This window comes from Muscardinus avellanarius, assembly GCF_963383645.1.
Source record: "Muscardinus avellanarius genome assembly, chromosome: 1".
Lineage (NCBI taxonomy): Eukaryota > Metazoa > Chordata > Mammalia > Rodentia > Gliridae > Muscardinus > Muscardinus avellanarius.
The window spans coordinates 131052869-131067218 of NC_137786.1; positions in this window are offsets into that span (position 1 = coordinate 131052869).

Genomic DNA, 14350 nt, shown 5'->3' on the forward strand with positions numbered 1-14350 from the left:
CTTTGGATATACAATATTTTCTTTTATTTTTTAGGGAGTTTGTATATTCTTCTGTTGCCTGTGCCATTGAAATCATATCCAAGAAATCACTACCAATTTCAGTGTTGTGAGGTTTTATGACCCAGATTTTCTCCTAAAAGTTTATAGTCTTAAGATTTATATTTAGGTCTTTTATCTATTTTGAGTTAATACTTGTATATGGGATTAGGTAAAGGTCCAATTTTATTCTTTTCCATGTAATTATTATTTTTCAACAATATTTAGTTAAAAGATTATTATTTCCACCACCAAATGTTCGTGGAAACCTTGTCAAAAATAACTTGACAATATAGGGAAGAATTTAGCTCTAGGCTTGTATTTAACTCCAATGGTCTATATATCTGCCTTTAGAACAGTACTACACTGTTTCAATTATTGTAGCTTTATATGGTTTGAAATCAGAAAATATATATCTGCTAGCTTTGTTCTTTTTCAAGATCGTTTTGGGTATCTAGAATTCATATTCCATATTAGGATAGATTTTTTTCTGAAAAATAAATATATAAATATATGATAGTTTCACCTAAAAAACAGAAAAAAATATGCTCTAGTTAGAAAGAAAGCAAAAAGAAATATTGAAATGCTATCTTTAAATCATCAAACGCTTGGTATCATACAAATGAAACTGTTATGTGAGATTATCATTTTTAATTTTGGATAAATTGCTATAATACTAGATGTCAACCACTAAGCCAAGCATGGGAAAGAGGGATGGGGAGAGAATGGGGTGGGGATCGGGTGGGGGCTGACTGGGCGATGTGTGCATGTATGTCTACAAAAGTTTGTATCCCACTATGATGTATGAATACAGTGCACCAATAAAATAAAATAAAAAAAAAACAAACTACATGCCCAAAATCATTCATACAGTTTTTTTTTTTGTCTCCCTTAATTTTCTCCAATTTGACCCCATGCACAGAATTTATGCCCCAGTTTGGGTGTTCACTAAATAAGGTAATTTTATGCTTATCTTTCTCCTCCTTTACCTATACTCTCCTTCAACCCAGGGATTTGGTTGTAAACAAAATACTGTTCCAGTGAGTGTGTTTTATTTTCTAAGGACCTGAGGTATTGAATTCCCTATATTCATGTTGTAATTTGCAAAGCACCTCAAAGCTGGGCGTGGTGCTTTACACTTGTAATCCCAGTACTTGGGAGGTTGAGACAGGAGGATTACAGATTCATGACCAGCCTCAGCTACTTAGTGAAGCCCTCTGCAACTTAGTTAAATACTGTTTCAAAATAAAGAATAACAAATAGGGCTGGGGATGTAGCTCGGAGATAGAATGCTCCTGGGTTTAAATCCTCAATACCATATAAAAAAATGAATAAATAAGCCAGGCATGGTGGCCCACTCTCGTCATCCCAGCATTTGGGAGGCTGAGACAGGAGGATCACAGTTCGTGGACAGCTTCAGCTACTTAGTGAGACCCTCTACAACTTAGTGAGACCCTGTTTCAAAATAGAGAATAAAACATAGGGCTGAGAGTGTAGCTCGGAAGTAGAATGTCCCTGGGTTCTATCTCTAGTACTACAAAATAAATAAATAAATAAAATAAAAATTAAAAAAGCGCCTCACATACATTCTTTCATTTAATGCTTATGTAGTTTTTTTTTTGTTATTGTTTTGTTTTTTTAGTTCGGTGGGATATTTTCTAGATGAAAAACTGAGGCTTGGAGGAACTGAGTCCATGGCTTATCCAAGGTTAATAAATGGCAAGAGCTGGGCGTGGTGGCGCATGTTTGTTATCTCAGCATTTGGGTGAGACAGGAGGATCACCATTCGAGGACAGCCTCAGTTACTACTTAGTGAAGCTCTTTGCAACTCGGTGAGACCCTGTTTTATTTTATTTTATTTTTTGGTGGTACTGGGGGTGGAACCCAGAGGCTTTCTACCTCTGGGCTATTCTCCCAGACCTTTTTTATATTTTATTTGGAAACAGGGTCTCACTATGTTGCTGAGAGCCTCACTAAGTAGCTGAGGCTGGCTTTGAACCCGTGCGATCCTCCTGTCTCAGCCTCCCAAGTGCAGGGATTACAATCGTGCGCCACCATGCCCAGCTGAGACCCTGTTTTAAAATGAAGAATAAAAAATAGGTCTGGGGCATAGCTAGAGGTAGAATGCCCCGGGGTTTCATTCCAAGTATCTCAAAAAAAAAAAAAAAAAAAAAAAAGGCAAGAAAACTTGAAACCAGACTATCTAACTTTCCCTCTGCTGCTTTTCTTTTTTCTTTTTTCTTTTTTGATTATGTTGGGTGGCTCAAGTTCTATCAAATTTCCCCCTCAGTTTTGCTTCCATCACCAGACAGAGTGAGGCTATTCAGACAAGAGGAATGATGGACCAGTTTATTCACACTGATCCACTGGGACAGTACACAATATAATTAGTGAGATGCAAATTGTCAAAAGAGCAGGAGAAAGATCCTTGTGCCGGGCATGGTGGTACATGGCTGTAAATCCCAGCACTTGGGAGGCTGAGACAGGAGGATTGGCTGTTTGTGGCCAGTCTCAGTTACTTAGTGAGGCCCTCCACAACTTAATGAGATCTTGTTTCAAAATAAAGAAGAAAATAGGGCTGACGGCATAGCTTGGAGATAGAATGCCTCTGGGTTCTATCTCTGATACTGCAAAAATAAATAAAATAAAATAAAAATAAAAAGGGCTGGGGGTGTAGCTTGGAGGCAGAATGCCCCTGGGTTGGGTGCCCAGTACCAGAGAGGAAGAGAGTTGTGCAGAAGGGCCAGGTTGGAAGCCTCTAGCCTGGAAGCTCCTGTCCAATGTGGAGATCAGGGCATGCGGTTGGGGAACTGGAAAAGAAGAAAAGAATGTCCACCATTTGAAGTTTGCTACACACCACACGTGTCCATTAATCACTGGTAGAACTTGGGAAGGGCACTCACGGAGCTATGACAAGACTGTGAAAGTTCACACGAGGTCTCCCTGATGCTCTGCCCAGCAGATAAGGAGCGGTTTCCAAGGGCAGTCGAGAGGTCTGGGAAGTGGCGATGCCCAGTGCTGAGTGATAGATTCTGTGCTCGACTCAGAATGTTCTTTTCCCTCCAGGGTCAAGTTCTCTCTATGTGTGTGTCTCTTTCCTGTCCTAGGATGGGGTTTCTCTCCAGCAGCTTCTTAGCTACTGTAGCACAAACTTCTGGCAGTTTTGCCACATCTGTTTACTGCATGTTCTCAGATATACTCCTTCCCCCCAGCCATCCAGACTTCCAAGGAGCTACTAATGGGGCTTGGCTGGATGCTGCTGCAGAGAGCCAGCAACCCTACAGGATGCTGGCGCTGTTGAAGAAGTCGGAACACCAAGTGCTCCCGAAGGAGGAAGCCCTGCCTTATCAGGGGGCGCTGCTGAGAGGCCCCGGAGAGAGGCGGGGCTGGGTTATCCTAGGCTCAGTTGCTGAGCCCGGGAGTTTAGGACTTATTCTATAGGAAGTAGGGATGAATGAGGAACTTTGAGGAAAGAAGTGACAGGATTAGACATGATCTAGATCCCTAGCACAGCAAAAGAAAAAAAAGAAAAATAAAAAGGCGCCGGGTGTGGCGGCGCACACTTGTAATCCCTGCGCTTGGGAGGTGGAGACAGGAGGATCGCGCAGGTTCAGAGTCAGCCTCGCTGGCTTAAGAGACCCTGTTTCCAAATAAAAAATATAAAATAGGTCTGGGAGTGTAGCCCGGAGATAGAGGCCTTCCAGGAACCCCAGTACCAACAAAAAAAAAAAAAAAAAAAAAAAAAAAAGAAAGGAAAGAAAGCGAATGCCCTTATTCATTTGTTCTCTGAACACTGAAAGTATATGCTATGGACTGAACTGTCTGCCTCTCCCAACTTTATCTGGCGGAACCCTAACTCCCACTTTAATTGTATGGTTGTCCCTTGGTATCTATGTTGGATTGGATCTAGGACCTCCTCTTCCCTCGTGGATATCCAAATCCCCAAATGCTTAACTCCTTTATATAAAACAGCAAAGTATTTGCATATACATCCTCCTATATACTTTAAACCATCCCTGGATGACTTCTAGTACCTAATAAAATGCCTACACATCACTCCATCACATTGAGTCCATGTTGTAACCAGCACCATAGCAAATTCAAGTTTTGCTGTTTGGGAATTTTTAGATTTTTTTTCCCCCCAAGTATTTTGTATCTATGCTTGGTTGGATCTGAGGATGTGGAGTTCATGAAATGGAGGGCTGGCTGTATTTGGAGCTGGGCCTTTGGAAGATAATTAAAGTTAGATGGTTAGAGGTCGTGAGGCCAGGGCCCACATGATGGGATTTGTGCCCTTACAGGAAGAGCCGGTAGAGGTCTCTCTTTTTTGCCACAATCATGCATGGAGGAAAGGCCTTCTGAGCCCCATAAAGCAGTGACCATCTGCAGACCAGGAAGCGAGCCCCAGCAGAACTCAGGCATGCTGCTGGCATTCTGATCTCGGACTTCCAGCCTTCAGAATGTGAGAAGTAAATTTCTGTTGTTTGGGCCACTCCTTGAGTGGCATTTTATTATAGCAGCCCAAGCTGACCCAGACAGTGTGTGATCACATGGTCAGCACTAGGTTTGCTCCACGTATCAGGCAGTGAACAGAGTTTTTGCCTGCATAGGGCTTGTAGTCTAGACAGGGAGGGGAGGCCTTAAGCATACCTGGAAGTAGAGGTACAGGGTGATTAGTTATGAAGGAGAGTAACTGGGACTCATTTGGACTGGCGAAAATGAAGAGGACTTCCTGAGGTTGGAACTATCTACCTGAGACCAAAAGATGACTTGGGGGAAGACAGGCAGAGAGCCGGGGAGAGGGGATTCCAGGTTGGGACAACAGATATGAAGGTCTCAGGTAGGCGCTCAGGTTTGGCAAGAAGCTGACAAGAGAAGATGTCCCCAAGAGGGAGAGAGAAATGACTGGAAGCTGACAGGCAGCAGTTCACATAGGAACAACATCGCCTTTTTTTTCCTTCTTCATAATACTGGGGATGGAACCCAGGGGTATTCTACCTCGGAGCTACACCCCCAGCCCATTTTATTCTTTTTATTTGAAACAGGGTCTCACTAAGTTGCTGAGGGCCTTACTAAGTTGAGACTGGTCGCAAACCTGTGCTCCTCCTGTCTCAGCCTCCCAAGTACTGGCATTACAAACATACATCACCATTTGCAGCAGGAACGTATTCTTAAGAGGTTGGCTTTTTATGCTTAGTGCATTAGGAAGCCATTGAAGGCTTTAAGTGGAGACGTGACTTGGTCCAATTTTCATGTTTAAAAGCGCACTCTGAGTAATGTGAGGATGAGATTAGAGCAATGTCAAATGAAACCTGAGCTGGAGTGAGGGGACTGAGCGTCCATGAAGGCAACAGTGGAGGGAATGGAGAGAAGCATTGGCATTATAGGGCCAGTGGATAGGATGGAGGGGGATGGAGGGGGAAAGAAGGTAAGCCAGTTGGGAACCTGAGACAGGAAGATTGCAAGTCTGAGGCCAGCCTTGCCAACTTAGTGAGACCCTTAGCAACTTAGTGAGAGCCTGCTTTTATTTTTTTAAATGGTACTGGGAATTGAACCCAGGGGCACTATAACTCTGAGCTATAACCCTAATTGTTTTTATTTTTTGTTTTGAAACAGAGTCTCCCTAGCTTGCTGAGAATCTTGCTAAGTTGCTGAGGTTGGTTGGTCTTGAACCTGCAATCCTCCTGTCTCAGTCTTTCAAGTTCTAGGATTACAGGTATGCACCACCATACCTGGCTGAAATCCTGCTTTAAAATAAAAATAAAAAGAGGTGGGGGTATAGCTTGAAGGCAGACTGGTCCTGGGTTAAATCCACAATTCTCCCCTCCCCACCCTGACAAAAATAAAAGAAGGCAGGATACAGGTGCAGCAGCTGGGAAGAAGGGTGAGTTTGACCAGGTGCATCTGGTCTGGTGGGGAGGGGGTTGGAAACATACTCAGTCTGTGTAGAAAGAGGTTAACACAGCAGGCCTGTTTCTGCTGTTCTTGGATTCGCCTGCTTGCAAGGGAGGTCCTTGCTGGTATCTGAGAACTTGGCTTTCAGTGCCCCCCAGTCATTATTAGTTAACTGATAAGATGGGGCTTCCCATGGCTAGACTGTGTGCCAACAATATGACTTAAACTGAATGCCAGTTCTCCTTCTGGGAGTCTGGAATTCTGGTAGCAGTAAGCATAAGGGGCCAGAATGGACAGCCCCTGGACAAACTTCGGGTACCGAGTCTCTGTTGGGCTTCCTTTATCGGAAACATCTCACACATGTTGTTGTATTTTTGTGGTAGGGGAAGAGTGAGCCTGTGTGGCCCTACATGGGAGGGAGATGGCATAAGGAAGGCTCATGAACTCCTGTAGACTCTGTTTGCGCCCTCGCCCCTCATGGTCCAGCTGTATATATGATCATACCATTACAGCAGGTCTCTCCAGAGTACAGCTACAGGCAAGTCCTGTGAGTCCTTCTAGAGAATTTTCAAGTAATAGGGTGTTCTTGGGGGCCTCATACCGCAGCTTTGGTATTTCGGTTTGGGAGTGATCAGCATGTAGATAAACACAGGACCCATGGGAAGAGATAAGATCTGCCAGAAAGGGCACGTAGAACTTCGAGGATTGCCACAGTCAAGGGACAAAGGGAGGGAGGCAGGCAACACAGAAGAGGACCAGGACCCAAACCAGAGGACTGGAGAATGTCTGCTAAGTTTAGCACAAGGTTGTCGATGACTGGCAAGATAGTCCTTCAAGCAGTTGTGTCATTCGGGGTCATGAGGAGAGGAGTGGGTCTTTCAAGTGTGACTGCAGAGGGAGCAGAGAGGTAACACGGGATGTGGGGGGAAAGCGGACATGTCTTTTTTTTTTTTTTTTTTTAAGATGGAAGAAAATGTGATCATTTGTTTTCTCTGTCTGCTGAATAACAGGCTTTAGGCTAGTCTCAGTATTGCAACTCCTGTAATCCCAGTACTTGGGAGGCTGAGAGAGGAGGTTCTCAGGTTCAAGGCTAGTCCTCAGCAACTTAGTGAGACTTTCTTTTAGATAAAAAATAAAAAAGGAGCTGGGCGTGGTGGTGCACGCTTGTAATCCCAGCATTTGGGAGGCAGAGACCAGAGGATTGAGGTTTGAGGACAGCCTCAGCTACTTAGCGAGGCCCTATGCAACTCAGTGAGACCCTGTTTCAAATATAAAAAGACTAGCTGGGCGTGGTGGCGCACGCTTGTAATCCCTGCGCTTGGGAGGCAGAGACAGGAGGATCGCGCAGGTTCGAAGCCAGCTGCGCGCACTGGCTTAAGAGACCCTGTTTCCAAATAAAAATGTAAAAATAGGTCTGGGAGTGTAGCCCAGAGGTAGCAGGGCTTCCAGGAACCCCAGTACCACACACACAAAAAAAAAAACCCAAATATAAAAAGACTAAAAACTAGGGCTGGGGGTGTAGTTCAGAGATAGAATGCCTCTGGGTTCCACCCCTAGTACCACACACACACACACACACACACACACACACACACACACACCATATATATATCCACACACAATAAAAAAAGGGCTGGGGGTATAGTTCAGAGGTAGAATGCCTCTGGGTTCCATTCCCAATACCAAAAAGTGCAGGGGCTGGGGATTGGAGCTTGGAGTTGGAATGCCCCTGAATTTAATACTCAGTACCAATTAAAAATGCAAATGACACACAGTAGGTTACAGGGTTTGACTCACAAGGTGTATGGTCCAACAGCAAAGACAAGAAGGAATCCAATGTGCTGGATGTTTGGAAGGTGAAGTGCATAGCACCTTGGAGGCCTTTAAACTACCCTGAGCATTTATTTGAGGATGACAGTGAAGTTTAATCTGGGGCTCGAAGAATAAGCAGGAATGTGTTGAAGTGGGGAGAGGAGATAGAGAAAAAGGAACATTTTAGGAAGAGGGAAGAATATATGTGAATATCTGGAGGGACAGAAGAGTGAGTACTTTGGAGTAACACGAGGGAGAGTAGAGGTGGCTGCAGAATGGCAGGAGGGAGAGGAGAGGGCACCTTCAATGCTGGTAGGAGGAGCCAGTGATGGGGGGAAGGCTCATCGCTGGGATGAGGTCTTTGATAAGGGTGGAGGGCTGTGGTATCTAGAGGGCCATAGTTTCAACAATAGGAAAATATCCCACCATGTATCAAAAACAGAGGGGGGAAATAACTGATTTTAAAAGGGAGGAATATAGTGAAGCCCTGTTTCAAAATAAAGAATAAACTATAGGGCTGGGGGTATAGTTCAGAGGTAGAATGCTTCTGGGTTCATTCCCCAGTATACACACACACACACAAAGGATGAATCAGGCAAGACCTTGGTACTGGTGATAAAAGATCAATAAAATTCTTGTATAATGGCTTTCACATTCTTGTAGGGCAGTTGCTTTTCTTTTTCCACCCTACCCTATTCCTGTGATCTGGCACATTTGTAGGCTAGGGAATCAGAAGGGTGTCTTTGAAAATTCAACTCAAGATGGAGGATAGCAAGACATCCTTTCGGAAAGCCAGAGATGAGCTTGCTGGAGGCCAAGGTGGACACTGTGGAAAGTCTTTTGCTTCAAACTTTATTTTCTTTGGTCCTGTCCCCTTGAGGGCTTGCCCTCTTCCCTTCTTCAGCCCTGGAGTCTGAAGAGCCAGCTCCATAGAGTAGTGAAACTAGACAGAACTGAATGTCTGGTAAATCATGCCAGAGGCCAAGGTTAGAGTCTGAGCAAGTGGTGGAGACCAGAGCAGTCAACGAGGATGATGGGGTGGAGGAGCTGCACCAGTGGGAGGCTTCATGTTAAGACCCAATGTGCTGTGCCCTTCAGAGGAGCTGAGGAATTACTTTAATAGGTAGAGGAATGTTCTTGTGAAACTTCACCCTTTTATGGACTTGACAGAGATCTGAATATGCTTCTTGAATCCAAAATAAGGTAGAATTGTAATGTTCCATTAGTGAGACTGTGTCTCCTCTTTCTCTGCTATGATAAGGGGTATACTGTGGATTCCACAGAGTAGTATGGGTGAAGTTACCTACTCACAATGAGATGTGGCAGCATCATAAACTTGAGGGAGTGAAGAAAGCAGAAAACCATTCCTGTGTGGACCCAGAGAGAGAGAGAGAGAGAGAGAGAGAGAGAGAGAGAGAGAGAGAGAGAGAGCTGCCCACTTGGGTTGCTGGACAGTTTTCATTGGACGTCGTGACTTTGTAGTGGCATGTCTGTGCTCCATGGAGTGATTCCCCAGTGGTGTGGATTCTGCTCATTAGCATAATGCTAATGAGTATGAGGAGAGAGTTGATGGATCCAGAGAAAGCCAATGGGGCTGGCACCAAAGAATGAGTATATCTCAAAAGAAGGGCCTGTGCTTTGCAAAACATCAGGGTTTCAGTGACATTTGGTGAGCTCTCGCTAACCCTTGAAAATTCGAGAGAGAAGGTATAAATCTCGTGGTGAGTTGTATCCAGGTCTGCAGTGCTGGTCCTCAAGGCCTCACCACCTTAAGGCCCACTCTGGACTTGCCCAACTGAAGAGAATTAAAGGCTTGGGAGGCTGAGACAGGAGTACTGTAGGATCAAGGCCAACCTCAGCAACTTAGTAAGACCCTTAGCAATGCAGTGAAACCCTATTTAAAAAAAAGGAAAAGAAAAAAAAAAGAGAAAAAACAGCTGGGAATGTAGCTTAGAGGTAGAATGCCTCTGAGTTAAATCCCCAGTCTCCTTTCCACCCCCCCCCCCACCAAAAGAAGAGAAGTAAGGTTAGATGGGGAAAGTACGTTTATGGGGGTGTTTAAGGACCTGGGTACCCTGTTGATGAAGAAAGACGTTTAGTGGGAGCTAGTGAAAGATCTGGAAGGATGGGAAGTTGTGGTTGGGGAGTAGGACATTTGAATTTATGACTTCAGAGGTAGAGAAGGTCTGAGTAATCAGCAAGCCAGGAAGTGGTCTTGGGAGGAGCATGGTTGACCTTTGTCATCACTGCGACCCCCTCTTTGATCCAACATGCAGATGGCTTTACTCTCTCCTTTTGGCATCTGATGTATCTCCCTTCCCAACTTCCCTCTCCCCACTTTCTGGTCCAGCAAGAGGAACTCACAGCATCTTTTCTTACTTCCGGAGAAATTTATTCCACATGTGTCTGATTCATTCGCATTTACAGAAACTCAAAATCTCCAGCGTCCAAAAATCCTTTCAACGATTTTTTTCCTTCCCTTTCTTAGAAGCAGGAAGTTGTGTTTGGCTGAGGACAAGCTTTCAGTGCCCCTGGGATGTACAAGATGTTTGGAATGAAGAACGGTGAGACCTGGGGAAGGCTTCTTTGCTTTCTCCTCTCCTGGGGTAAGCGCTTATCTACCAGGGGTAGGCTGGGCAGCTCCTGGGGACGGAAGACTAGCCAGAACTTTGCTGCTTTCCTAGCTGAGCCCAAGGCCTGAGGGAAAGTATGTTCTAAGACAGACAGGTGGCTTTCTCTTTACTTTAGTGTTGCAGTTCAGAATGTACTTGTATATTGGGTGTCATCTCTCTTTTCCCAAACGTTGAGCAGTGGCTAGCAGGAGTCCCTTTATCTGTGTTTGTCCTCTCTCCCAGGGAGTCATGGGTTGGCTAGCACTCAATTTTAAGCAAAACTGACTACTTCCCAGGTGAAGCATTAGAGAAGAAGGAACCAGGAAAACATAGTACAGGTTATAAAGGGACATGCCTATTTTGATAAGGCTGGCCTGGCCATTCCAAAGTATTGACCTACAGAGTAGACAGGTGCTGGTCAAGGGCCACCATGGTATAGACTAGGCATGGGCGTTCCAGTTAAATCACTTTGCTTAGCTAGCACTCCAGTTGCTAGCTCCTCTTGTCATAACCTTGATTGTTTAGAAGCTCCCTCCCTCCCTCCCTCCCTCCCTCCCTCCCTCCCTCCCTTCCTTCCCTCCCTCTCCTCCTTCCTTGCCTCCTCTTCTTCCGTTTCCACTTCATGGTGTAGGCACTCATGCTAGGCACCTGCTCCACCCCTGAGATACACTCTCAGTTGCCTAAAGTTGTTCCCTATGCAAGGTAAATGACCAGAGTATTTGCTCTTTTAATGATCACCCACATTGAGCCAGCAAAAATGTCAGCTTAAATGGGTGCCTTCTCTCTCTTTCATGTCCCATACGCAGCTTTCCCACAGCTGCAAGCTCAGCCAGGGGACCACCAATGGGGAGATGTGCTGTGCTGGAGGAGAGCTTCCTCATAAGGACGTACTGTCCTTTAGCCACGGCCACCAAAGGAGAGCAAATCCTGCTTATATTTCTCAAGGATAGAAGTTTCGTCCCTCATTTCTTCTGCTTTCTGTCCTAGCACACTGGATGATGTATTTCTCAGGACCTTGTAGTAGTAGTGAGTTTGACAAATGGCAGAGTTACTGGTGGGGACTGCTGGGCAGGGATATGTATCTCTTCACTTGCAGAATTCTCTCCCTAAACTTGTAAAATCCTCTGGTCAACTACAGGGGAATAAAAGGCAGAGAACAAACCCCAGACAAGAATTTACTTAGTGTGTGTGTGTGTGTGTGTGTGTGTGTGTGTGTGTGTGTGTGTTACTAGCGATTGAATCCTGGGGCATTCAGCTTTTGAGCTATACACTTGACTCTTTTAAGAAATTTTTGTTTTGAAACAAGGTCTCATTGAGAGTCTTGCTATGCTGCTGAGGCTGGTTTTGAATTTGGAATTCTGTTGTTTCAGTCTCTACAAGTACTGGGATTATAGCCATGGCTCACCACACCCATGGATTCACCTATTTTAAGGATGAAAAGTTAGAAATGGCCAGGTGTTGCCGGGCGTGGTGGCGCACGCTTGTAATCCCCGAGCTTGGGAGGCAGAGACAGGAGGATTGCTCAGGTTCGAAGCCAGCCATGCTGGCTTAAGAGACCCTGTTTCCAAATTTAAAAAAATATAAAAAAATAGGTCTGAGCCGGGTGTGGTGGTGCACGCTTGTAATCCCTGCACTTGGGAGGCAGAGACAGGAGGATTGTGCAGGTTCGAAGCCAGCCGCGCGTGCTGGCTTAGGAGACCGTTTCCAAATAAAAATGTAAAAATAGGTCTGGGAGTGTAGCCCAGAGGTAGAAGGGCTTCCAGGAACCCCAGTACCACCAAAAAATAAAAAATAAAAAAATAGGTCTGGGAGTGTAACCCGGGTAGAAGGGTTTCCAGGAACCCCAGTACCACCAAAAAGAAAAGAAAAGAAAAGAAATGGCCAGGTGTGGTGGCTCATGCTTGTAATCTCAGTATTTGGGAGGCTGAGAGGAGGATCATAAGTTCAAGATCAGCTTTGCCAACTTAGTGAGATCCTGTTTCAAAATAAAATGGTCTGGGGGTAGCTGGGCATGATGGCACATGCCTATGATCCTAGTACTTGGGAGACTGAAACAGGAGGATTGCCGGTTTGAGGACATCCTCAGCAAGTAGGGAGACTCTCATCAACCTCACAAAACCCTGTTTCAAAAAAGGGGGAGGGGCTTAGAGGTGAAGCTCAGTGGTAGAGTGCCCCTGTATTCAATTCCCAATACCACCACCACACACAGGAAAGAAAGCAAGAAAGAAAGAAAGAAAGCAAGAAAGAAAGAAAGAAAGAAAGAAAGAAAGAAAGAAAGAAAGAAAGAAAGAAAGGAAGAAAGGAAGAAAGAAAGGAAGAAAGGAAGAAAGAAAGAAAGAAAGGAAGAAAGAAAGAAGAGTTGGAGCCCAGGGTGGTAGCATACACTGTAATCTGGACTTGGGAGGCTGAGACAGGAAGATCGCAGGTTCACAGCCAGCCTCAGCTACTTAGTGAGATCCTGTTGCAAAATAAAGAATAATAAATAGGGCTGAGGAAGTAACTCAGAGATAGAATGTCCCCCCGGTTCAATTCCCATTACCTGAAAAAAAAAAAAGTTAGAAATGAACCTTGATGCTACTGTAGCACTTTTGAAATATTTCTGGCAGCTGCTTGGAGGATCTGGACATGGATCCAGATCAATGTCCAATGTAGATCAATGTGAGTCAGGGCCTAAGAGACCTCCATTAGAAGGTACCAGCACAAGTTTCCATCAGGAGCCTTAACTGGAAAATGCAAACTCTTAGCAGAGGAAATATAGTCTTTCCTTCTGTGGGTTAAGGGGGTGGTTGTGGTTGGCCAGGGCAAACAATGGTGTGGTCTCCCTCGGCAGCTCTGTTCTGAGTCCCTGAGCTGCAGCTGTTGAATTTCCAGACACAAACAAGTATGCGTTCTGTGAGCCTTGCCGAGCCCACACAGCAAGGGAGAGCCAAGCTGGATTCCATTCTGCTATGCACATCGGCAGCTTCGTTGCCAGCTGAACTCCAGGGCAAAAGCTGTGTCTGGTCATGATGCAGGCAGTGGGGATGGCACAGCTGGCTTCACATGGCGGACACACTTGCCCTTGCTTATTTGGGGGGAGAATGAGAAATGGAAGGAGATGAAGACTCGCAGAGACATTCGTTGGCCTCAACAAAACTGGGGCACAACAAGGAAAAATTTGCTTTTACTAGTGGTCAACAATATGCCTGTGTGTGTGTGTGTGTGTGTGTGTGTGTGTGTGTGTGTGTGTGTATGTTTAGGTAAGCCTGGCCTGCCACTCACTAAACAGATGAAGGAGACAGGGAAAAGCAGCCGACTTGGTGTCAGCTGCCACCATGTAGAGACTAGCTAAGGGACAACAGGGGCTGAAATCCCATTGGCCACCTTTGTCCCCTGAGGATTGAGTCCTCATCTATACCAGGGCTCCATCTAGCAACTTCTCTGCCCCTGTCTCCATGTCTTCAGAGAAAATTGAAGGGAAGGTCAAAGGGGTCAGAGGAAGATGCAAATTTAGGCATTTTTTCTGCTTTTGCTAGAATGCCATTTCTTGTTGTATATTTCTTTACACCCATTCAAAACCAAGGACTAAGTTTCCTATATAGAGGACAAGAACCAGGTCGTTCTTCTGAGCCATAAGACAGAAGAGGAGATATGGGCAGGAGAGGGGATTTTGGAAGCTCTCAGGTAGACTTTGTGTACCTTGAGGAGAATGCCATTCTGGGTACAGGGCTCACTGGGACAGTTCCAAGTTGCTTAGACCAAATGAGTTGTGAGATGTGGGTGAAATTTGGTACAGGTCAGGTAGACAGCAGGCGCTGAAGCCATTGAGATGATGTTACCTAGACATATTAGGATTCCTGAGATACTAAGAGGATCTTGTGCTCTTGGTGTACATAAAATGAGGCAGAATAGCTTGTAAAAGTGATGATGGGGCAGCTCATGAGTTGAATAGGATTTTTTTTTTTTTGTAAGAATAATGAGCACAGCCAGGCGAGGTGACACATGCCTGTAATCAC